Source organism: Miscanthus floridulus, chromosome 8 (genome assembly GCF_019320115.1).
Source record: "Miscanthus floridulus cultivar M001 chromosome 8, ASM1932011v1, whole genome shotgun sequence".
NCBI classification, from domain to species: Eukaryota; Viridiplantae; Streptophyta; class Magnoliopsida; order Poales; family Poaceae; genus Miscanthus; species Miscanthus floridulus.
Genome location: NC_089587.1, coordinates 224,741,719 through 224,766,532, shown reverse-complemented (window position 1 = coordinate 224,766,532; position 24,814 = coordinate 224,741,719). Strand labels below are relative to the sequence as shown.

The 24,814-nt window shown below is 45.0% G+C and overlaps 1 pseudogene; it reads left to right on the top strand.

Annotated features, from left to right (window-relative positions):
- Positions 1-4,228: 4,228 nt before the first annotated feature.
- LOC136478326 (uncharacterized) lies at positions 4,229-5,576 on the top strand (annotated as a pseudogene).
- The last annotated feature ends 19,238 nt before the right edge of the window (positions 5,577-24,814 follow it).

Below are 24,814 nucleotides of genomic sequence, written 5' to 3'. Positions count from 1 at the left end.
AGTGTTTGTTAAGATCAGTATAATCAACACACATTCTCCATTCTTTATTCTTTTTTCAAACGAGAATAGGATTAGCTAACCAATCTGGATGATACACTTCTTTTATAAATCCAGCAGCTAAGAGCCACTTTATTTCTACCCTAATAGCCTCCTTCTTGTCTGGCGCGAATCGGCAGAGTTTCTGCTTGATCGGTTTGGTGGTCGGCGAGACATTCAAGGATGCTCGATCTTCTCCCTTGGTACCCCCAGCATGTCAGCAGATTTCCAAGCAAACACGTCAGCGTTGGCACGTAGGAAGGAGATGAGCGTGCTTTCCTATTTGGGGTCAAGGTGAGCCCTGATCTTCACAGTCTTGGAGGGGTCGTCGTGGCCGAGACTGACCTCCTTGTCTTCCTTGGACTTGGCAGAAGCACGAGGAAGCTCTAGCTTTGGGATCTCCATGTCATCAACAGGAGCCAACTTTGCTTCAGTGACTACGCTAGCCATCTGGATGGAGAGGTCGGTGGCTTCGGCGAGGGCAAGACTCTCTATCTCGCAAGCGTAGGCGACAGAGAGGTTGGCGCGCAGAGATAGGACTCCTGCAGGCGAAGGCATCTTTAACACCAGATACGCATAGTGCGGTACGGCCATGAACTTGGCCAGAGCCGGCCGACCAAGTATGGCGTGGTAGGCGGTGTCGAAGTCGGCGACGTAGAAGTTGATATGCTCGACGTGGTAGTTGCTTGCCGTGCTGAACTGTACTAGTAGGGTAATCTCTCCAAGTGGTCTAGATGCCCTACCAGGTACCACGCCCCAGAAGGAGGAATCCGAGGGCGTGAGATCTGTTGTCCTGAGACCCAACTCTCTTAGGGCCCCAGCGAAGAGTAGGTTCAAAGCGCTCCCACCGTCGATGAGGACTTTTCTGAAGAGTACCTTCTGGACAGTCGCATCGAGGACGAGGGGAAAACGCCCTGTGTAGGGTATGTCCGTCCATTGGTTGGCCCTGCTGAAGGTGATGGGGACCACAGACCATGGGCGATAGCTCGAATTGGCAGTGGTGTCTTCTGGAGTGACGGCGAGCACTCGTCGGGCAGTGAGCTTCCGTTCCCTTCTACTCTCAGTGGAGGCGAGGCCCCCAAAAATAGTGGCGACCACCTTGTCGTGGTCCTAGAAGGCGTTGTTGTTATTCCCAGGCTGTCGGTGACCCCCGGCTCCATCGTTGGCATCATCATCAAGCCTCTTGCCCTGGAACTCCCTGGCCAGACCGATGCAGTCCTTCATCTTGTGTTTGGTGTTCTTGTGAAGAGGGCACGGACCATCGAGGATTTTTTGGTACTGTTCGTCGTAATTACGCTTGGTGTGAGGTTGACTAACGGCGGTGAAGATGTGTTCTGGTTGGCGGTGGCGATTTTGACCAGGCCTGTGTATTGTTAGATCACGGCCGCTATCACGATGATAGCTGTGGTCGTTAGGGCGGCGGTTGCTGTGATGTCGGTCGTCGGGGCGATCGTCGTAGCGGTGAGGTGGTCGCTAAGTGCCTACATCCTCATTGAAGCGCACCTCGGCTTCCTCGGCGTCGGCATACTGGTTGGCGGTAGTTATCATTTCGCCGATACTGGTCAGTGGCTTACGGTTGAATTTGGAGCGAAGCTCACGATGGTGGAGTCCTCGGATAAAGGCGGTGATGACTTCAGTTTCCATGATGTTGGGGATAGAGTTCCTCATCTCAGAGAAACACCGGATGTAGCTGTGGAGGAGCTCGGATGGCTTCTGGTTGATGCGGCTAAGGTCATGCTTCGTGCCGGGTCGAGTACACGTGGCCATATAGTTGTCGGTGAAGACTTTCTTCAACTCTTCCCATGAGCCGATGGAGTCTGGCTCAAGGCTAGTGAACCAGCTCATGGTGGGTGGCGTGAGCATGATGGGGAGATAATTTGCCATGATGCTAGTGTCTCCTACCATGGCATGGACGGCAGTGGCGTAAGCCTGCAGCCACTGAGTTGGGTTCATCCTTCCCTCATAAGGCTCAACCCCGGTGATTTTAAAACCATGGGGCCACTCGAGTGTTTGGAGAGCCCTGGTGAAAGCTGGAGGACCTTCCGGGTTGTTGGCGCCATTGTCGGCTGCGTTGTCGACGGCGATCAACTCTAGAGCTGAGTCTGGATCACCGTACTCTCGCTCGTACTCCTGACGGCGACGTACTTCGTCTTCATGGTGGCCAAAGCGACGCTGCTCGATACGCCATCGTGCATCCCAAAGGTTACTAAGGTGCACTTGAGCGTCCTATTTGACTTCCTAGTCATGCTGGCGATGGTGCTCGGCGCGATGACCCCCAACTCCACCCTGGAGAGGTAGTGACTGGTGTTGATGCAAAATGTGGATCTGCAAACACAAAGGGCTAATACCCGAATCGATATCCAAAGCGTGCCAGTCGATTTGACCTGTTAATCGACAAGGATGAAGATACGAGCACTTTGGTCCTGACAACAGCGATACGCCCAGAAGTCACGGCCAAGAGGTACTCACGCGGAACTCGAGAGTCGTCGAAGGTCGCACTGAAACAATGCAACTCACCGAATCAATGAGAACTCGTAAAAATAAAAGATATGCGAATTGACGAAGTCGCCGAAAAGTAAGTAGATGTAAATAGGAGTAAAACTTGGTTTTGATATTGATTGATCTATATTTTACATTGCCCTTCAATCTATATTTATACCCTGATCTAAAGAGACATAACCAAACATAACTAGGACACCAAATCCATACCTAAGGAAATACGTGACTCTTACATGAATCATACTCTACAGAAAAGGAAATCAACTCCTATCTATTTCCCTGTCCGCCTCAATTACGACGGAAATCTCACCGACTTCCTTTCCATCGTCATACTCCCTGTTTCATCGGCAGTAGTCTTCAAGCCTCCCTTCATCGGCATCGACAATAACACCTCCAACCTCATCGGCAACGCCCGAGTCTAAATCAACCTTTCCATCGACCACCACCAGCCATCGGCAACCATCTTTACAAGCTGGCTTTCATCGGCTATCATGGTATACAGTAACTTTCCTCTTGCCGATTAGTCCACTCCGATCATTTTGACACGTGCAAAAAACGGTGTCAACACATGCCCCCCAATTTCGGAGTATAAAACCATTAATGCTCCGAAATTTACTCCAGATAACGTTTGCCTTCGCCCGATTACCGTAACTCGTTCTCCAAGCCAAAACCTGATCTGTTATCAAATCCAATCAAATCTAATCCTGATTCACGCACCTCAGTAAATATCGCACAATCGCCAACCACTCTTGCCTTGATTATGGTTAAGATACCAAAACAATAATCCATCGGCAAGATCCTAACATGATAATGCTGTCATTTTCAGAATTAAAATATCCTGTACCGATATCTCTTCCAAGTCATGATTACTTGCCATCAACTTATCTGTACAATCCCCTGATTATCGTGCGAACAGTTACCTTATCCATCTGAACCCCCTTGACCTACATGCGCTCGGTATAGAGATAAGTCCAAAATACCCCTACTCCAAGCGGCTTATAAATAGATTCCTCGGAACGCTCGTCTTCTACCCTCAGACTCCAATCTTTGACATTTTCTCTTCCCGGCGGCGACTCCGACGAACAACTGCGTGACCTCAACCAACAAGAACTCTTCTCCAGCGTTAACCTCAAGTCTCCGGCTCGTGCCCCCATCTTCCTTAAGATAATGGCAATCAACTTCGACGTCCCTGCGGTTCGCTCTACTTCCATTACCTTTTACTTTGATTCCCCTAGTTTTTGCAAATTCATACAGTTGGTGATTTTTTCCTTTTTCTTTTGTTTTCCGGATCCTTTAAACTTAGGAACTGCGCAACAAACTAGTTATTCCAACCGATCAGCCGCATGTCCAATGCCTAGGACCAATGGGCAACCCAGATCCAACTGATCTGATTAATGCAGAAGTCAATAGAATCCCCTTTAGAGCCCAAAATTTCTCTCTGAATTTATGGAAAGATACATTCCGTTCCTGGCCCAAAACCACCAAAGGGTGGAAAGATTGGTACTTGAGGGTTAATAGATCGATGCAAGTATACTGGGCAGAATGGAAGCTAGACCAATGCATTAGGCTATCTATTGCCGATATGCAGAAGAATGAATCAATGATGATTGCAGCTGCTTACTTCTGGTCAGACACAACAAACACTTTTATGTTTGGACATGGCCCAGCTACTCCCACACTTGCCGATGTATACATGCTCACTGGTTTGGACATTTCAACTGCCGATGAAGGCTCTATTTATGGCAGAAAATCTGAATATAGGGTGAATACCCGCAACATCGGCGGTTGGACATGATACATCCAAGAATGCCAGAAGACTAGGACAGTTAATCAGAGGGAACATGCCACATTCTTGAATATGTGGTTAGAAAATTTTATCTTCTGTGGTCGATCAGTAGGACCAACTAACGCTTTCCTCCCCGCTGCTGAACTCCTAGCCAATGGTGTAAGATTCCCTCTTGGCCGATACCTTTTGAGCTCCACTTATCATCTTCTTCATCAAGTGTCTCAGAAACTTCTGCTTGGCGAACCCATCGGCAACTTAGGAGGCCCGTGGTGGTTCATCAACATGTGGCTGAATACCCATATGCACAAACAGTTGCAATGGGACTTCTTTGCCCAACAATTCCTACGAGAAATTGCTGAAGACCATGTGCTTGGGGACGAGGAATCGGCAACACGCTCACCTCTCAATTTTGGTGAAGCCATAATTGTCCTCCCTGGAATAGAAGCCAATGAAGACCAGATCGGCAGATTCTTTCAAAGCTTCTACAATGGTCTTTCTCGTGATCATAGGGCCTGGGTGCCTTATATTGACGAAGAAAACAGATTCCCCCTTCTTTTCAACTTTGCCGATGACACTCTGAATCAAGATAACGAGCTCATGATGGCTATCATTACTCCCAGGGCAATTCCAGTAAACACATTCGGTAGCGGGAAAAACACCAATATCACATATGAGTTTTACAACCCATCGGCAGTATCCCGTCAATTGGCTTTTGGGCAACTGCCAATCAAACTTTGTTTTGCCGATGTGATCAAACCCAGAGAAACAATCACCTGTGGAACAGATTGGAACAGGGTAGTGCAACTCTCCCCCAATGCCGATACTACAAATGTTGATATATCCGTCTGGACGCCAGTATCTTTCATCACCGAATCATATAAACAATGGTGGCGAGAGTGGAGGGAACAACTGTTTGCAACATCTGTTCACACATATCGGCACATGATCGACCCTGAATACGCCATTCCCGATGACGCAGTAAGTTCCTTTTAGCTCCCTTCCGCTTTTTCCTTTCATATATCGGTAACTAACTTTCTCGTGATAGGTTAACAACCCAGCACCAACTATGAGCAAAAGTGGGAAACCCTTTGATCTTCGGCTTGTTTCCCTGATATCACCGATCGGCTACAACGCCCCCACCTTAGCCGCTTTGACTCACCAGAAGATCCGTACCAAGACCATCACCTCCAAGTCCAAATTGGCTACGGCCAGGGCCACTCCATCGGCTGCTGCTATGACCCTGGTCAAGGCATTCAAGGTAACAACCTTGTTTATTTCTACTTATGCCGATCACAACTGTATTAACATTAATCATCAGGGGGTAAGAGCCGCTGCTGGATCATCATCGGCAATTCCTCCGATATCAAGCACCACTTCTTCTGACAAACCTTCAGAGGTATTCCCTTGATTTCACATTTTATCTGTTAAATATCATACCTTACACTTGTTTTGCAGCAACAAATGGGTACATCGGCAAACGTACCAGATGTTCAAGCTCCACAACCAACAAGTGCCGATACCCCCCAGCCAACCGTTGCTGAGGCCCAAGCAAAGCGCAAAGCCTTAACAGATGTCGAGGCACAACCAAAACGACAGAAGTCCATGCCAATCCCCCCATCTGCCCCAACGTCTGCAAGCCGACCAGAATCAATCGATGCAACTGAGCAAGCAGTTAATCCTCCTATACAGGACATACCATCGGTCATCATACCCCAAGGGCCAACCACCGATGAGGCCACAGAGGATATTCCATCGGCAAGTTCAGCCAATCCTCCACACGGCATACTCTAGGCTGCTTCCTCCAGCCAAGCACAGGAAATTGCCTTGAAACAGGTAAGCCAATTGACCTAGTCGATTTATAATATTCATACTTATCCTCAATTGACCTCTTTTTCTTTTCCTCAGGAACAAGACTCCCCAAACAGCCTATTTTCCTTTGCCATTGACGTTTCTGACGATGATGGAGAGGAAACAAGTTCTTCCCTTGCACTGGGCACAATATCGGCAGAAGTTAAATCCAAGTTGGAAGCTCTCCTGAACTTGCTACAGCAGGATACCGCCCAACTGGTAGATGACTCGGACCCCGCAAAGGCAATTTTCAAAACAATCCGTGGCCAGGTCCCTACCGATGTTGAAGAAGTACTCTTCCCAGCAGCCCATTTAGAAAGCCGCCAACTACAATATCAACGGGCTGCTCAACGTATTGCCGATAGAGCAGCTCAGGCTCAACTCTAAGAAGAGATGCTACAACTGAAACAAATTGTCGATGAGAAGCACAAAGGCATCGGCAACTTGCAGACTTCGGGTGCTGAACTTAAGCAGAAAATCTTGGATTTATCGGCAAAGAAGATGGCTCTACTGGCTGAATTGAAAGAAGTTGATGCAGCCTTAACTCATGCTCAACAAGAAGAAAGCCAGCTACCCAATGCCATCAAAGCCCTTCAGCAAGAAAGAGACATCTAGGCTCGCAAAGCTTTGGCCACGAAGAAAAAACTCAAGCCTGTGGAGGGTGCTGCCGATGACGACATCAAAGAAATGGAGGAAGCCGACCAGATTCGCCTGCGTGCGATATTAGCTATCCAATCCTTGTTGAACTTGTAACCTTGTTTATTGTATCGGCACTTTATGAGACATTGACATCCTTGCATAATTCTAGCCGATAGGACTGTTATCGGCACTTATACTTTTATGCATCCATCCAGATACTAGGGTAATATTTCTTTAAATATTTTCCATTTAATGCTCTGGGAAACACAACCCCTTCGAGGGTTTCTAGAATATACGCGTTACCAGGAACAGACTGATTTATCCGATATGGTCCTTCCCAATTAGGAGACCACTTTCCAAACTTTGAACTTTTAATCCCAATCGGTAAAATCAATTTCCAGACCAGATCTCCATCGGCAAACTCCTTTACTTTCACCTTCTTGTCATACCATCTGGCTACTCTTTTCTTGTTTTCTTCGATGCTAACTAAAGCCCTTAACCGATGACCCATCACATCTTCCAACTCATCCTTCATAAGAATATCATAATCATCAGCTGTCAGCTGATCTTGAGAACGTATTCGCCTAGATCCAGTTTTAATTTCCCAAGGCAATACTGCGTCGTGTCCATATACTAACTGATAAGGCGTCACTTTGGTTGCACCATGATATGACATCCGATATGACCACAAGGCTTCATTTAATACTGTATGCCACCTCTTAGGATTTTCTTCAATTTTGCGCTTAATGAGTTTGATAATCCCTTTGTTAGAAGCCTCAGCCTGACCATTAGCTTGAGCATAATATGGAGAAGAATTTAAAATTTTAATTCCCATACCTACAGCAAACTCATCAAATTCTCCTGATGTAAACATAGTGCCCTGATCGGTAGTGATAGTCTGAGGAATACCAAATCGGTAAACAATATGCTCTTTCACAAAATCAATCATATTAGCCGATGTCACCTTTTTTAAAGGAATTGCCTCAACCCATTTTGTGAAATAATCGGTAGCAACCAGAATAAATTTATGTCCTTTGCTCGATGGCGGATAAATCTGACCAATGAGATCGATAGCCCATCCCCGGAACGGCCAAGGTTTGATTATAGGGTTCATAGCCGATGCAGGCGCTCTTTGAATATTACCAAACTTTTGACACCCCGGACATCCTTTAAAATACTTAAAACAATCTTCAAGAATAGTTGGCCAATAGTATCCATTCCTTCTGATTATCCACTTCATCTTGAAAGCCGATTGATGCGCTCCACATACTCCCTCATGAATTTCACCCATCAAACTTTTTGATTCATCACTGCTAACACATCTGAGTAAAACTCCATCTATAGGTCGATAATATAATTCATCATCGAGGAGCACATACTTGGTAGCTTGGAACCTTATACGTCTTTCAACTTTTTTATATGGATCCTTTAAATAATCGACAATCTCCTTTCTCCAGTCATCGGTATCGACTGCCGATGTCAACACTTCCTGAATAGGCTGATACCCTGAAGCATGCTGAGCTAGTCGATTAGCCTCCTCATTATGTAGTCGAGAAATATGTTCAAGACGAAAATCTCTAAATCCTTTCAACAATTGCAAACATCTTTCATAATACGAAATTAAAACTTCACTTCGGCATTCATAAATTCCAGCCAATTGATTTATAACTAGCATAGAATCACCAAAGATTTCAACAGCATCGGCACGTATCTCCTTTAGTAATTCTAGCCCTTTTATTAAAGCCTGGTATTTAGCCTGATTGTTTGTTGATGTAGCAACAATCGGCAATGAAAACTCATACTTCCTCCCCTGAGGTGAAATCAACACAATGCCGATCCCTGCTCCTTCACCACATGTGGACCCATCGAAGAAAAGTGTCCAAGGAGCAACCTCTAGAGAATCCACTGTATTACAATGCTGAGTGACAAAATCAGCCATAACTTGCCCCTTAACTGCCTTAGTTGATTCGTAACGTAGTTCAAATTCTGATAATGCTAAAATCCATTTGCCGATTCTACCACTTAATATCGGCATCGACAGCATATACTTGACTACGTCGTCTTTACATATGACCGTACATTCGGCAGATAACAAATAATGTCTTAATTTGACACAAGAAAAGTATAAACATAGACATAATTTTTTGATGGCCGAATACCTTGTCTCAGCATCCACTAATCTTCTGCTCAAATAATAAATAACACGTTCTTTCCCTTCAAATTCTTGAATAAGAGCTGAACCGATAACGGTATCATCAGTTGACAAATACAGCCTGAAAGGTTTCCCGTGTTGAGGTGGAACTAGCACTGGAGGATTCGTCAAATATTTCTTAATTTCATCGAGGGCTAACTGCTGCTCAGCTCCCCATACAAATTCCTGATTGGCCTTCAATTTAAGTAATGGACTGAAAGCCTTGATCTTACCCGACAAATTAGATATGAATCTTCTAATGAAATTAATCTTACCGATCAAAGATTGCAATTCAGTCTTATTGGCAGGAGCAACCACCTTGTTAATTGCATCAATAGACTTCCTACTGATTTTGATGCCCCGCTGATGCACCATAAAACCCAAGAATTGTCCTGCCGATACACCAAATGCACATTTATTAGGATTCATCTTTAGTCCATGCTTCCTTGTGCACTCCAATATCTTTCGTAGATCGGCTAGATGTTTTGTGATATCTCCAGACTTAATCACTACGTCATCAATGTAGATTTCCACTAATGTGCCGATGTATTCATGAAAAATAAAGTTCAGAGCTCTTTGATAAGTAGCACCGGCATTTTTCAAACCAAACGTCATGACTATCCACTCAAACAGCCCTACATGACCTGGACATCTAAAAGCAGTCTTGGGAATATCTTCTTCAGCCATGAATATTTGATTGTAGCCTGCATTACCATCCATGAAGCTGATAATTTGATGTCCAGTTGCAGCATCAATCAACAAATCAGCAATCGGCATTGGATAGCCATCCATCGGTGTGGCTTTGTTGAGATTCCTGAAATCAATACAAACACGAAGTTTTCCATTTTTCTTATAAACGGGAACCATATTAGAGATCCACTCTACATATCGACACTGCCGAATAAACTTCGCCTCAATTAATTTAGTTACTTCGGCCTTAATGTTAGGAAGTATATTAGGGTTGCATCGGCGCGCTGGCTGCTGATGTGGCCGAAATCCAGATTTGATAGGTAACCGATGTTCAACTATCGATCGGTCTAATCCAGGCATCTCAGTATAATCCCAAGCAAAACAATCTTTATACTCTTTTAACAAATCAGTTATTCGCTGCTTACACTTGGGATCTAACTTAGCACTAATAAAAGTAGGTCTTGACCTATCGCCACCACCAATATCTACTTCTACTAAATCATCTGCCGATGTGAACCCTTGACCTAATTTTCCATCATCGGCAAACCTATCCATTAAAACTCTTCTTCAGAACCGACTGCTTGGATCGGTGGAATTTCATAATCAGCAACTCTAAGGAACTCTTTTTCCCAAACTTCTCCTGATATACATTTAGTTCGCTCATAAGTATCTGATTCTGCCGATGCGATGATATAAGAAGAATCACCAGGGACAACCTCAATCTTATCCCCAATCCACTGAACGAGGCATTGATGCATTGTAGAAGGAACACAACAATTAGCATGAATCCAATCCCTCCCTAGAAGCAAATTATATGCACCTTTGCCATTAATAACAAAGAACGTCGTTGGCAAGGTTTTGCTGCCGATAGTCAATTCAACACATACTGCCCCTTTAGCCGGTGACACATTGCCTTCAAAATCCTTCAGCATCATATCGGTTTTGGTCAAGTCTTAATCTCCCTTACCAAGTTTCCGATACATCACATAAGGCATAATATTAATCGCAGCCCCTCCATCGATAAGTATCTTAGATACAGGCTGCCCATCAACTCTGCCTTTCACAAACAAAGCCTTAAGATGCTGTCTCTCGTCATCGGCAGGTTTCTCAAAAACAGCCATCATTGGATCTAGTGTCAGCTGAGCTACTTGATCAGAGAGAACAACTTCTTCCTCATTATCAGATAGTGCTAAAAACTCCATCGGCAACATGAATACCATATTAACATCTGCCGATGGACCCTTATTTTTGTGTTTTACCTGCCACTGCTGACGACCGGACCTCTCATTGGAGGAATTTTCCTCTTGGTATAAATCCTCCTGACGCTCACGTTGTATCCTCCTTCTCTGCGTCTTTGTCAGACCCTCCGGGCACCATCGAGGAAACTTGGTTTTCCAAACCGGCTGATAACAGGTCCTAGTTGACTCTACACGGCGTATATTAGGATCCCTATAGAATATTTCTTCATCGGGAACTCTTGCGTTTGCCATTTCCTCCAGCTCCTCTTGACTCCTTGGAAAATATCCAACGCGTTTACCAAGCCTCCCATGTGCACTAAGTCTGCCCCCCAGCCGATCATGCACTGATGCTCTGCCTCTGATCGGCTCATTGATAAATAAACCCTGATTACCAGGTTGAAACCTCCTTTCTGACCGATTGACCCCGTAATAACCATTACACTCTGGGCAATTTTCAACAGTTGGCAATTTAATACCTTCTTCCCAGCAATGGATGAAAAACGGGCACCTCCAATGATCTTTATGCCGATGCCATTCTTCTCGACGTCTCTCTTCTTGCTGTTGTCGATATCGGTCATTTCGCTGACGCCAACTCTCCTGCTGCCTTCGATGAGTAATCACAATGCCAGGTCGAGGAGGATTGTTGGAACTACTGCTTTCCCCCAGCAAGCCTTTACTTTTCGCATCATCGGTAGTTATCCGATGTTGGGGATCTACTGACGCGTTTTTCTCAGCAGCCTCTGACATCAATACCTTGGTCTTCCCTTTGGCCTCCAACGTATTCGCTGGAAAAGGGTGTTGATCAATTTTCATCGGCTTCTGGGTATTGGAAGTACCAAACTTAATTCTCCCAGATTCAATAGCCGATTGTAACTGTTGCCTGAACACCTTGCACTCATTTGTACCGTGTGAAGTTGCATTGTGCCATTTGCAGTACAAGATCTTCTTCAACTCTTCTGCCGATGGGATCACATGATTAGGTGACAGCTTAATTTGGCCCTCTTGAAGTAGAAGATCAAATATCTTGTCGGCCTTGGTGATATCAAAGGTAAACTTTTCTGGCTCTTTCCGGCCAAAGGGACAAGATATCGGCTTTTTATTTTTAACCCACTCAGCTAAGCCGATAATTGGTTCTTCATCAGAATCAGAATCTCCTACTTCTTCAACAAATGATACTTTTTTATTCCAATTCTTTTTAGGTTCGAAGACCCTAGTATCTTGATCAGAAATCCTTTGCACAAGATAACTGAGGCTTTCAAACTCCTGAGAAGCATATCTGTCTTTAAGATGTGGCAATAACCCTTGGAAAGCCAGATCGGCAAGCTGCCGATCATCCAGCACCAGGCTGTAGCACTTATTTTTTACATCTCGTAGCCTTTGCACAAAGCTTTCTACCGATTCATCATTACGCTGTCTCAATTTTACTAAATCGGTAAGCTTCTTTTCATGGATTCCAGCAAAGAAATACTTATGAAATTGTTTTTCTAGATCAGCCCAGGTAATAATAGAATTTGGTGGTAATGAAATGAACCACGTAAATGCCGATCCAGACAAAGATGATGAAAATAATCGAACTCTCAATTCATCTCTGTCAGCCGCCTCTCCACATTGAATAATGAAGCGATTGACGTGTTCCATTGTTGATGTGTCATCTTGCCCGGAGAATTTAGTGAAATCTAGTACCTTGTACCGATTTGGGAGAGGAATTAGATCATATGCAGGAGGATATGGAGTCCGATAAGAATAAGTATTGACCTTGGGCTTTATCCCAAACTGATCCTTCATAATTTCTGCTATCCTATCGGCCCAAAAAGCATCAGCCTCCTGATGACGAACTGGCTGAATTTCTACAGGGGGTACCTGCTGATATCCCTCCACATATCTTTGTGGCCCACGATCTCCAGCAATTGGCATATTTGCCGTTACTTGTGGTCCATTAACCTGTTGGAAAGGATTCATCGGCTGAGCTGCCGATGCTTGATTCTGGAAACCAGCTTGCATATGACCTTGTTGAATCCCTGCAACCTGTTGATTTTGCTGAACTGTATGTTGAACAGGTAACTGTCCTGACCAACCATTACTAGAACTCATCGGTATAAAACTTACCGATGGCTAGTAATTTGCCGATATTGTTGGATAATTATAACCAGCTTGAGGCATGAACTGAACTCCAGTCTGACTCATAACAGGAGTTTTCTGCTGCATCGGCAGTAAGCTTGCCGATGGATTTGAACTGGGTGTTTGAACAAAAGGCACCTGGAAACCTCCTGGAGTTGGTTGCACAGTAGTTGCGGTGGCATATTGAGGCACTTGAGCCATCGGCGAAACAGCCGATGGTATAGGAACTTTTCCTACTACATCAAACACTTGAGGTAACCCAGGATTGAAAGTAGATGACTCCAGAGGCATACCATATCCCCACCAATTAGCAGGAATCTGGCTATTCTGAGACACAGGGCCTGACATAGCTGATGCCGATAGATCTGTACTAAGCTGAATTCGTCCTCCTGATCGTATCGGTGTAGATTGAATATTAGGTAAGCCTGCCGATACTGGAGAAGAAGTAACCTCTGTACCCACCACGGCCGAGGGAGCCGATGGAGTATTGATAGATGCCGGCTCTGGTTGGTGATAGGCAGGCCCAACGTAATGCGGTGACGCTTGTCCTTCTTTGAGAGTTCGAACCACAGCATTATGAACAGTATTGGACAGCACATTGGAATGATTAATCAAAGCATGATTTACTGCAGAATTAACCATCTCTTGAAGTTTACCAGGATTGGAGTCAAAGGTAACCTGCTGAGGCAACGGCAAATCTTGCTTCTGGATGACTTGTCCACTCTTGTTCAGGCTAAACGATTTCAGACAAAGCTGCATGTATTCTTCTATAGCCTTTTCCATAGCCTGCCTCTGCTATTCCTTCAGATCTTCTTCTGATACCACGATAATGTTCCCCGCATCGATCTCGGAATTGAACATATTGATCGGATTGATTGGTCCCACCGAGCATGCCAAAAGATGTGTTGATGCAAAATGTGGATCTACAAACACAAAGGGCTAATACCCGAATCGATATCCAAAGCGTGCCAGTCGATTTGACCTGTTAATCGACAAGGATGAAGATACGAGCACTTTGGTCCTGACAACAGTGATACGCCCGGAAGTCACGGCCAAGAGGTACTCACGGGGAACTCGAGAGTCGCCGAAGGTCACACTGAAACAATGCAACTCACCGAATCAATGAGAACTCGTAAAAATAAAAGATATGCGAATTGACGAAGTCGCCGAAAAGTAAGTAGATGTAAATAGGAGTAAAACTTGGTTTTGATATTGATTGATCTATATTTTACATTGCCCTTCAATCTATATTTATACCCTGATCTAAAGAGACATAACCAAACATAACTAGGACACCAAATCCATACCTAAGGAAATACGTGACTCTTACATGAATCATACTCTACAGAAAAGGAAATCAACTCCTATCTATTTCCCTGTCCGCCTCAATTACGACGGAAATCTCACCGACTTCCTTTCCATCGGCATACTCCCTGTTTCATCGGCAGTAGTCTTCAAGCCTCCCTTCATCGGCATCGACAATAACACCTCCAACCTCATCGGCAACGCCCGAGTCTAAATCAACCTTTCCATCGACCACCACCAGCCATCGGCAACCATCTTTACAAGCTGGCTTTCATCGGCTATCAGGGTATACAGTAACTTTCCTCTTGCCGATTAGTCCACTCCGATCATTTTGACACGTGCAAAAAACGGTGTCAACAACTGGTCAGTGAAATGGCTTTGGCTAGGGCGGCGATAGGATCTTAGCGTGGCTGACCGATGGATCGTGCTTGTTGAGCACGAAGGTCTTTGATCCTGGCGGATCTCGTTGACCTGGTAGTGCGCCGCTTTGAGCATGGTGGTGACCTTGGTGACCTCGGGAGTTTGCATGAGCTAGGCGAGCTCATTGGCGGCCATAGCCAAGTTAGCGCTCAGAGTTTTGTAGACATCGTAGCCATCGACACAGAGAAATTCTTCGTCGAGGTTGCGATGGAGCGGCCTTCCTTGTGAGTTGAATTGGTTGTCGCGAGTGGCCTCAGCCATCGCAAGAGCGCGCTCGTTTTCATGGCATTGCGCGCGGTTGACGTTTATGTTTTCACGAGCGGCGCGTTCCTCATCGGTTTCACCATTCCGAGGAGGGCTGTCGATGCTGACATTGAAAATTTCGCCACCCCAGAAAGGTGGGAGAGGGATTTGCTCGATGAAGGTTTTGGCAAGGGCCTCCGTAGAGCCCTGGGATTTAGAGTCCGGATTCTCCTCTAGGATGGTTTGGAGGGATGCTCCGGGGCATCGACTGAAGTGCAGCATGTTGACCGTCGGTGGGAGCTGGTCGGCGAGAGGATGGATATCCCCCACCTGGTCGGCGAACTTGCCCCTTAGGGTGTCTTGATACGTAGCGGCGGTGTTGGCGAGCCTGAAGGGTAGGGTCGTAACCCCTGGAGTTTGCTGAGCAGCTTCTGATAGATCCGTATTGGAGAGTGGTCGGCGCCGAACGAAAGTGTCCAGAGCCGATTTGGCGACGGAGAGGCAATCGGCGAGCTTCAGGCCGACCCGATCGATGGATTCGATCAGATCGTCATTGTTGATGCGCCTCCTCTGGTAACGAGGAAGCGAACGGCGAGTTGTTGATGAAGGTGACCTCAGAAGTGGATCTAAGATCGGATCTGCAGTTGCAGGTGCAAGGGTGGTCGGCACAGAACAGATCTGCACCGGTTCGAGGAGCTCTCCGACTTTGTCAGCGTTGATGACCCATGAGATGGATCCGACCGTGAAGATCTAGCTAGGATGCGGGAGGGACGAAGAGCCAGCGGAAAAAACCATCTTGTTCAACGAGGAAACAACACGCACACCCCTACCTGGTGCGCCAACTGTCAACAGAATATCGTCGGTAGTCCTCCGAGGGGTATCCCACGAAGGTAGATTGATCGGTAGAGGAGCACGAGATCAAGAACAAGAAGGCAACAGAGACACACGAGTTAGATAGGTTCAGGCCGTCAGTATAACGTAATACCCTACTCTTGTGGTCTGTTGGTTTGTATTAGCTATCGTATGATATGCTGTGATTTTAGAGGGGGTCCCTGCTTGCCTTATATAGTCTGGGAGGTAGGGTTACAAGTCGGTTAGATCTGAGAGATAACCGGAAAGTAATAACTGATTACAGGAATCTTGGGATCATACATATCCTAACAAATCTCGTAGTATCTTCAGGATATCTTCCCAATGTCTTACGGAAGGCGCTGAGTAGAGTCGTGTCTCGCAAGGCTTCTTCTTGTGGGCTGGGCCACCCCTAGGGGCGCAGCCCATGTGGTCTGCCGTGGGTATCCGGGGTCACACCCCCACACCGATGGAACCAGCAGTGCTGGTGCTCAGATCTTACCGAGCCTCGCTGACCTAGTTGAACTCTAACTGATATGTAGTGCGGCCACAATCTGTATAACTATGACCACCAAATGTCTGCAGATGACGCTGTCGTCAATGTTGTGGATGACGACGTTGGTGAGGACTAACTGCTTTATCTTGGCCTAAAGGTAAACTATGGTGATGTGCAAAGCGCATCCTGAAGGATCGCTCCTCTGCCGACTCTCCCAATTACTAGACACAATAGAGAGACGAGGGAAAAAAGTAATGAGAGACTGGAGAAAATCGAGCTAATTGACTATCTTAGGGATTCCCAAAATGTGAGACCCCACTAATGGGCCAAGTTGGGCCGGTTTGATGGGTTGGGCCGTACTGCAGCGAGTACTATAGCTATGGGACTTTTCCATACTAGAAGTTGAGGGAAAATGAACCAACTTAAAAGCCTGAGCTCCGGGAAAGAATTAACTCCGGTTTGAACCTTTTACGTGAAGCGAGGATGAAAGATCAAGAGAGTTAATTAGCAGGTGTGGTCCATTCAACTGGTAGAGTGGATCTTAGCCGTCTTTCTGGGCTTGGGCGTTACAAAATGGTATCAGAGCCAACTCTCGCGGTTTCACGGACATATGGCTCGGGAGCTCGGACAGGTTGGGAGCTGGGAATATGGATGTGGCTAAGAGAGTTGATCTAGGACATTTGTCTCGTTTTGGTAGGTTAGTTCAACCCTCGATGAGGACATCGAGTCCTAAGGGTGGGTGTATGTGAGACCCCACTAATGGCCATGCAAGAGAGTTAATTAGCAGGTGTGGTCTATTCAACTGGTAGAGTGGATCTTAGCCGTCTTCCCGGGCTGGGGCGTTACAAAATGGTATCAGAGCCAACTCTCGTGGTTTCATGGACATATGGCTCGAGAGTTCGGACAGGTTGTGCATGGCTCCTGTGAGAGCATGGCACTTGGGTCGGGGAGCTGGGAATATGGATGTGGCCAAGAGAGTCGATCCAAGACATTTGTCCCATTTGAGTAGGTTGGTTCGACCCTCCACGAGGACATCGAGTCCTAAGGGTGGCTGTATGTGAGACCCTGCAATGGGCCAAGTTGGGCTAGTATGATGGGCTAGGCCGAATGGACGAGTATTGCAGCAGCAGGGTGATGCGAGTACTATAGCATTGCGGAACACTATTGCTATAGGACAGCCTGAGCTCTGGGAAAGAATTAACTCTGGTTCGAAACTGAAAGCATCTAGGCCCCTAGTTGGGTTTTGGTGATTAATGACAATACATGATTACTGTGACTAACATGTGTTTTGAAGAGGCAATTGAGTTAGGTCATGGTAATGGAGATCGATTGGGCTATAATGATGGTCATGCCCCTACGATGGAAATTGTTTCGGTTTTTAAAGGATGGACGACAAGGTTAAGGATGGACTAGTTCTAAGTGTCGATTGGAGTTGGAGTGACACTCAGAGTAGTTTAGGACTTTGTTTTTCCTTTGGCCATACTATTAAGGGGGGTATGGACGGGTAACTTGACCTAGGTGAGTCTAGTGAGTTAGGTGTGGTGCACACTTGTTAAAACTAGCACTAGGTAGCTCCTAAATATGCCTAAGATCCTATGGAGCAAACTTCATTCACATATGATCGAGAGTTGGAAGTGAATGGAGGGTCAAATACCGACTGGACGCTGGCTTCGGTGCAACCGGACGCTGGCGCAGAGTCTGGTCAGTTCATTTGACCGAGGAGATTATGTTCGGTGCGACCGGATGCTAGAAGGTCAAGTGACCGGACGCTGAGAGCCAGCGTCTGGTCGTTTATAGTAAGGTTCCAGAGAGGGAAAATTGCGACCGGACGCTGCCAGCATCCAGTCACACTATAAACACTGGAACTCGGGGAAAACTGACCGGAGCGTCCGGTCAACATGACCGGAGCGTCCGGTCACCCCACAGAGGCACATAACGGTTCATTTTTCAGCCCATGTTATAAATAGAAGCTCCACTCGTGTGTGGGGTTACTTTTGCTCATTCCAACAGCTGAAAAACACCTTAGAGAGTGTCAAGAAGAGCAAGGTCCTAGTGAGGTGATTGAGATTTGAGAATCCCAAAGAGAGCCCTCATTAGCAAGATCAAGAGTAGCAAACTGTGCATCCATCTTTCTCCCTAAGCTTGTTGTGGTCAAGTGAGAGTTTGTACTTGTTACTCTTGGTGATCGCCATCACCTAGATGGCTTGGTGATGATTGGGAGCTTGGTGATCATCCGGAGAGCTTGTGGATGACCCAACTCACATTGTGAGCAGTTGTGGGTGATTCACTGCAACGGAGTGTCAAAGAATCAACCCGTAGAGAGCACTTGATCCTTACGTGGATAAAGGGGGAGCAACACCCATGCACGGGTGCTCCAACGAGGACTAGTGGGGAGTGGTGACTCTCCGATACCTCGGCAAAACATCGTCACGTTCCTCCTTCTCTATTTACTTTGAGTTAGGATTGGAACTTAGTTTGCAAATCTTTTGTCCGGTAGAACAATTAGTAACACTTTCTAGGCACAAGGGGTTAATTGGACTAACCATAGGATTTTATTATTGCATAGAAATTTAGAATTAGCCCAATTCACCCCCCCCCCCCCCCTCTTGGGCATCTTGATCCTTTCAATTGGTATCAGAGCCTCGTGCTCACATATTTAGGCTTAACCGCCTAGTGAAAGATGTCTCACGGGGATGGACCTCCTCCTATCTTTGAGGGGGACGATTTTCCATATTGGAAAATTCGCATGGAGGCGTATCTAGAAGCTTTAGACGTTGGAATTCTTAGAGCCGCCTCACAAGATTTCCCAAAACCTCGGGATACCGCACACCCACAAGGCGATGAGTTGAACTATGAAAAATGGAATGCAAAGGCTAGAAACACCATATTTAGAGGCATTTGTAAAGATGTGTTCAACCGAGTGAGGAACCACAAAGACGCCCTTGCACTATGGTCGGACATTTGTGCGCTCCATGAGGGAACAAAGAGTGAGCGTGAGGAACGCTATCATCTTGTCATGAAAAACTCAACTCTTTTGAAATGCTTCCTAAAGAATGTGCTAATGAGATGTATTCATGTTTGAATGTTCTTGTAGAGGAAGTTAATGGGCTTAGACTCACTTAAATGCAACCATCCGATGTTGTAAGAAAGATCTTGAGTGTCCTCCCCATTGACAAATATGGGCATATTATGACCGTGCTACATTAAGGTGATCTTTCCACCGCTACACCGACACAAATCTTGGGAAAGATCAATGCTCATGAGATGTACATGCACATCACACCTCAAGATGGCTCAACCTCTACAAAGAAGAAAGAAAAAGACTTAGCATTCAAAGCTAGCCAAGAGAAGGGCAAAGCAAGGCTTGAGTATGAGAGCTCAAGTGATGATGAAGTTGATGATGAAAGTCTTGATCTCATGGTGAAGAAAACCATCAAGATGCTAAAGAAGCTCAACAAGAGTGGCATCAAGTTTGATGGCAAGAAGAAGAAGTTCTTCACAAGCTCTAGAAGGAGGCCAATCTCCGAGATGGATTGTTACAATTGTGGAGAACTTGGTCATCTAGCTCACCAATGCACAAAGCCCAAGAAAGACAAGTTCAAGAACAAGAACAAGGGCAAGAAAGATGACTCAAGCAATGAAGATGAAGATGAGAAGAAAAAGAACAAGCCATACAAGAAGAGAGATAGCAAGAAAAAGGACTTCCATAAGAAGAAGAAGAGTGGAAAGGCTTACATCGTCGGTGATTGGCTCACGGACATTGATTCATCTAGTGGATCATCCGATGATAATAGTGACGACGAGAAGGTGGCCGCTATTGTTATTGATTCTTCATCATCTTCACTGCCACCACCGCCATCATCCTCTACACACCTATGCCTTATGGCTAAAGGTGAATGAAAGGTATCACATGATGATGATAGTAGTGGTGGTGATCATGCTCATAATGATGATAGTGATAGTGATAGCGATGATGATGAATATGAATCACCTTCTTATGATGATCTTACTAAATTGCTAAAGAAATACACTAAGATCATTATAAAGACTAGAGCCAAAAATGAAAAGCTTGAGATTAAGAATGATTCTCTCTTAGCTAAATGTGACATGGCTGAAAAGTCTAGTGTTGAGCTTAGAGAAGCAAATGAAGCTGTCATCCAAACTCAAGGAGCTCAAATCTTCTAAGAAGGAGCTCAAAGATAAACATGATAAACTTGAGTGGGTGCACAAAGAGCTCATCACTAGCCACAATAAGCTAAAAGAAGAATATACTACCCTTAAGATTAATCATGATAGTCTTATCATTGCTCAAGAATTTTTACCCAATGAGTCACATGATGCTACTTACCATGTTGTTAAGATTGATATAGCTATATCATGTGATGATTTAATTGATGAGAGCATTGAGCAAGGATCTAGTAGCAAAGGCAAGCAAGTGGTTGAGTGCAATGATTATGATGAGTATGTCAAGCTCAAGCAAGAGAATGAAAAGCTTAAGAAAGAGTTTGAAGTGTTCAAAACCCACAACACCATTGTGCTAGAAACCCTTGATCATGATGGTGATTTGGCCCTTGAGAACAAGAAGCTAAAAGAAGAAAACAAGAAACTCAAGGAAGAGAGGAACAAGGTTGCACTCAAGGAAGATAAAAGTAGTGATGCACTCAAGGAGGAGAACAAAAAGCTCAAGTTGGAAAAAGAGCATCTTAAGATTGGATTGAGCAAGTTCACAAGAGGCATGCACCTTCAAAGTGAGCTCTCAATGAACATCGTCATGAAGATGGATAGAAGTGGCATTGGATATGTGGCAAATGTAGAGAAGAAGAAGAATCAAGCTCAACAACAACAATCAAAGCCAAATCCAAAGAGATGTTTTGAGTGTGGACAAGAAGGCTACTTTGCTCATGAGTGCCAAACTCCACCACCACAACCCTTGCCCAAGCATGCTAGACCATTTGCCTTCAATGCTCACTATATGCTTAGAAAGGATTCTAGTGGAAAGATGAAAGTGATGTTCTTAGGACCTCCAAATAAGAATAGGCCTAAGAAAATTTGGGTTGCAAAGTCACTTGTTGAGAAGGTGAAGGGCCCTCAACAAGTTTGGGTTCCTAAAGCTTAATCTCCTGTGTGTAGGTGAACTACAAGACCGGTGGAAGTCATTGGGTTATTGATAGTGCTTGCACACAACATATGACCGGTGATCCTTGTATGTTCACCTCACTAGATGAAGAAGTAGATGGATAAGAAAGAATCACATTTGGAGACAACTCAAAGGGCAAGGTTAAAGGATTGGGCAAAGTGGCAATATCAAATGATCATTCGATTTCCAATGTGCTATATGTTGCTTCCTTGAGTTTCAACTTGCTATCCGTTGGACAATTGTGTGATCTTGGCTTCCAATGCTTGTTTACCGAGAAGGAAGTTGTTGTATTCAAGAAGGATGATGATCAAGTTATATTCAAAGGATTTAGATACAACAATTTATATCTAGTGGACTTCACCTCCGAAGATGCAAATTTGAAGACTTGCCTATTCACCAAAACAACTCTTGGGTGGCTATGGCATAGAAGACTTGCTCATGTTGGGATGAGTTCACTCAAGAAGCTAATGAAGAATGACTTAGTGAGAGGGTTGAAGGATGTGAAATTTGAGAAGGACAAGCTTTGTAGTGCATGTCAATCCAGCAAGCAAGTTGCAAATACTCATCCAACCAAAGCTTTCATGTCAACCACAAGAGTGCTAGAACTCCTTCACATGGATTTATTTGGACCAACTACATACAAGAGTTTGGGAGGAAATCTTTTTTGTCTTATGATTGTTGATGACTATTCAAGGTATACATGGGTATTCTTCCTTCATGACAAATCTGAAGTTGCATCATGCTTCAAGAAGTTTGCCAAGAGAGCACAAAATGAATTTGAAGTGAAGCTCAAAAAAATTAGAAGTGACAATGGGAAAGAATAAGACAACACAAATATAGAAGCTTATTGTGATGAAGTTGGAATCAAACATGAAGTCTCCACAACTTATACTCCTCAACAAAATAGTATAGTTGAGAGGAAGAATCGAACATTGATCACTCTTGCAAGAACAATGCTTGATGAGTACAACACCCTCGAAGCTCTATGGGCGGAAGCTATCAACACCGCATGCTATGCATCCAACCACCTATTCCTTCAAAAGTTCCTTGGCAATACACCTTATGAGTTGCTCAATGGGAAGAAGCCAGACGTCTCCTTCTTTAGGGTGTTTGGTTGCAAATGCTACATCTACAAGAAGCGGCAACACCTAGGGAAGTTCCAAAGACGTTGTGATATTGGTTTTCTTGTTAGTTACTCATCAAAGTCCAAAGCATATAGAGTATTTAATCATGCCACTGGCTTGGTTGAAGAAACATATGATGTATAATTTGATGAATCTAACAGCTCCCAAGGAGCACATGAGAATCTTGATGATGTAGGTGATGAACCATTGAGAGAGGCTATGAAGAATATTCTGGTTGGAGACATCAAGCCTAAAGATGATGTACAAGTCATTGATCCACCTTCTTCAAGTGTGCCACAAGATGGTGATAAAGATGGGAGAGTTGAAAATGAAGACACTCATGTCTCCCATGATCAAGCGGTGGCACAAGCACAAGATGTTGATGCTCCACAACCTCCTCCTCAAGTGGTCAATAGAAGAAATACACCTCTACTACAAGATCATCCACAAGATATCATCATAGGGAGTCCATCAAAGGGTGTAATGACTCGCTCACAAAAAACTTGCTTCATTTATTGCTCATCACTCTTTTGTCTCTTGCAATGAAGTGTGGACTCTTAAAGAGCGACCTAAATGTGCAAGAGTCATTGGAACAAAGTAGGTGTTTCGAAACAAGCAAGATAATCAAGGCATTGTTGTGAGAAATAAGGCAAGACTAGTTGCAAAGGGGTTCTCTCAAGTTGAAGGTTTGGATTTTGGAGAGACCTTTGCACTGGTTGCAAGACTAGAAGCCATTCGTATCCTCCTTGCATATGCATCACATCATGAAATAAAATTATTTCAAATGGATGTGAAAAGTGCATTTTTAAATGGCTTTATTAATGAACTAGTCTATGTTGATCAACCTCCTGGGTTTGAAGACCCTAGATATCCTAATCATGTTTATAGGTTGTCCAAGGCACTATATGGGCTTAAGCAAGCCCCAAGAGCTTGGTATGAGCACCTTCGGGACTTCCTCATTGAGAAGGGCTTCACCATTGGGAAGGTCGACACCACACTATTCACCAAGAAGCTTGATGGGCATATCTTCATTTGTCAAGTGTATGTTGATGATATCATCTTTGGATCATCAAATGAAGATTCTTGCAAAGAATTTGGTAAATTGATGTCGAAGGAGTTCGAGATGTCCATGATTGGTGAGCTTACATTCTTTCTTGGTTTTCAAGTCAAGCAAATGAGAGAGGGGATCTTCATCTCCCAAAAGAAATATACAAAAGATCTTCTCAAGAGATTCAAGATGGATGAATGTAAGCCAATTAAGACACCAATGCCAACAAATGGACATCTCGACCTAGATGAGGGAGGTAACAAGGTTGATCAAACTCTCTACTGCTCTATGATTGGTAGCTTGTTATATTTAACCGCATCTAGGCCCGACATCATATTTAGTGTGTGTATGTGTGCTAGATTTCAAGCCAATCCTAAGGAAACACATTTAATTGCCATAAAAAGAATCCTTAGGTATCTTAAGCGCACACCAAGCATTGGCCTTTGATATCCCAAAGGAGCTATATTTGAATTAATTGGCTATTCTGATTCGGATTATGCCGGAAGCAAAGTTGATAGAAAAAGCACATCCAGAGGGTGCCTGTGGGTGTATGGCCCCCAAGACATGGGTTGCGCCCCTAGGGGTGGCCCAGCCCACAAGGTTAAGGCATGCACGGCGCTGCTCGACGTGCACCGCAAGATATTGTATAGTACCAAATATGCTACTTTACTTGTAACCCTACCTCCTCCAGAGTATATAAGGAGAGGTAGGGGTCCCCTAGCGGGTAGGCTACATCAAGCTACTTGGTCGTCCAGATCAATACATATACCAAAGACATAGGACGTAGGGTATTATGTCGACCAGACGGCTCGAACCTATCTAAATCGCTGTCTCTGCGCCTTGTGTCACCATCTGGTTCCTGATTACGCGCATCCCCACCAACAAATCTACCATCGTGGGATACCCCTCGGTGGACTGCCGAGCATACTCTGTCGACAGTTGGCGTGCCAGGTAGGGGTGTGCGCTTGATCCATTGCAATCCAGATGGACCTCAAATCAACAACGCGTTCTCATCATCAATCTCGTGGAGATCCATGCCGGTCTATGACAACGATTCATTGCTGCTACACCAGCCCCTACGATAGCAGATCTGATCTCAGAACCACCTCCGAGGTTGCCTTCACCAACAACTCACCGCCCACCAGGT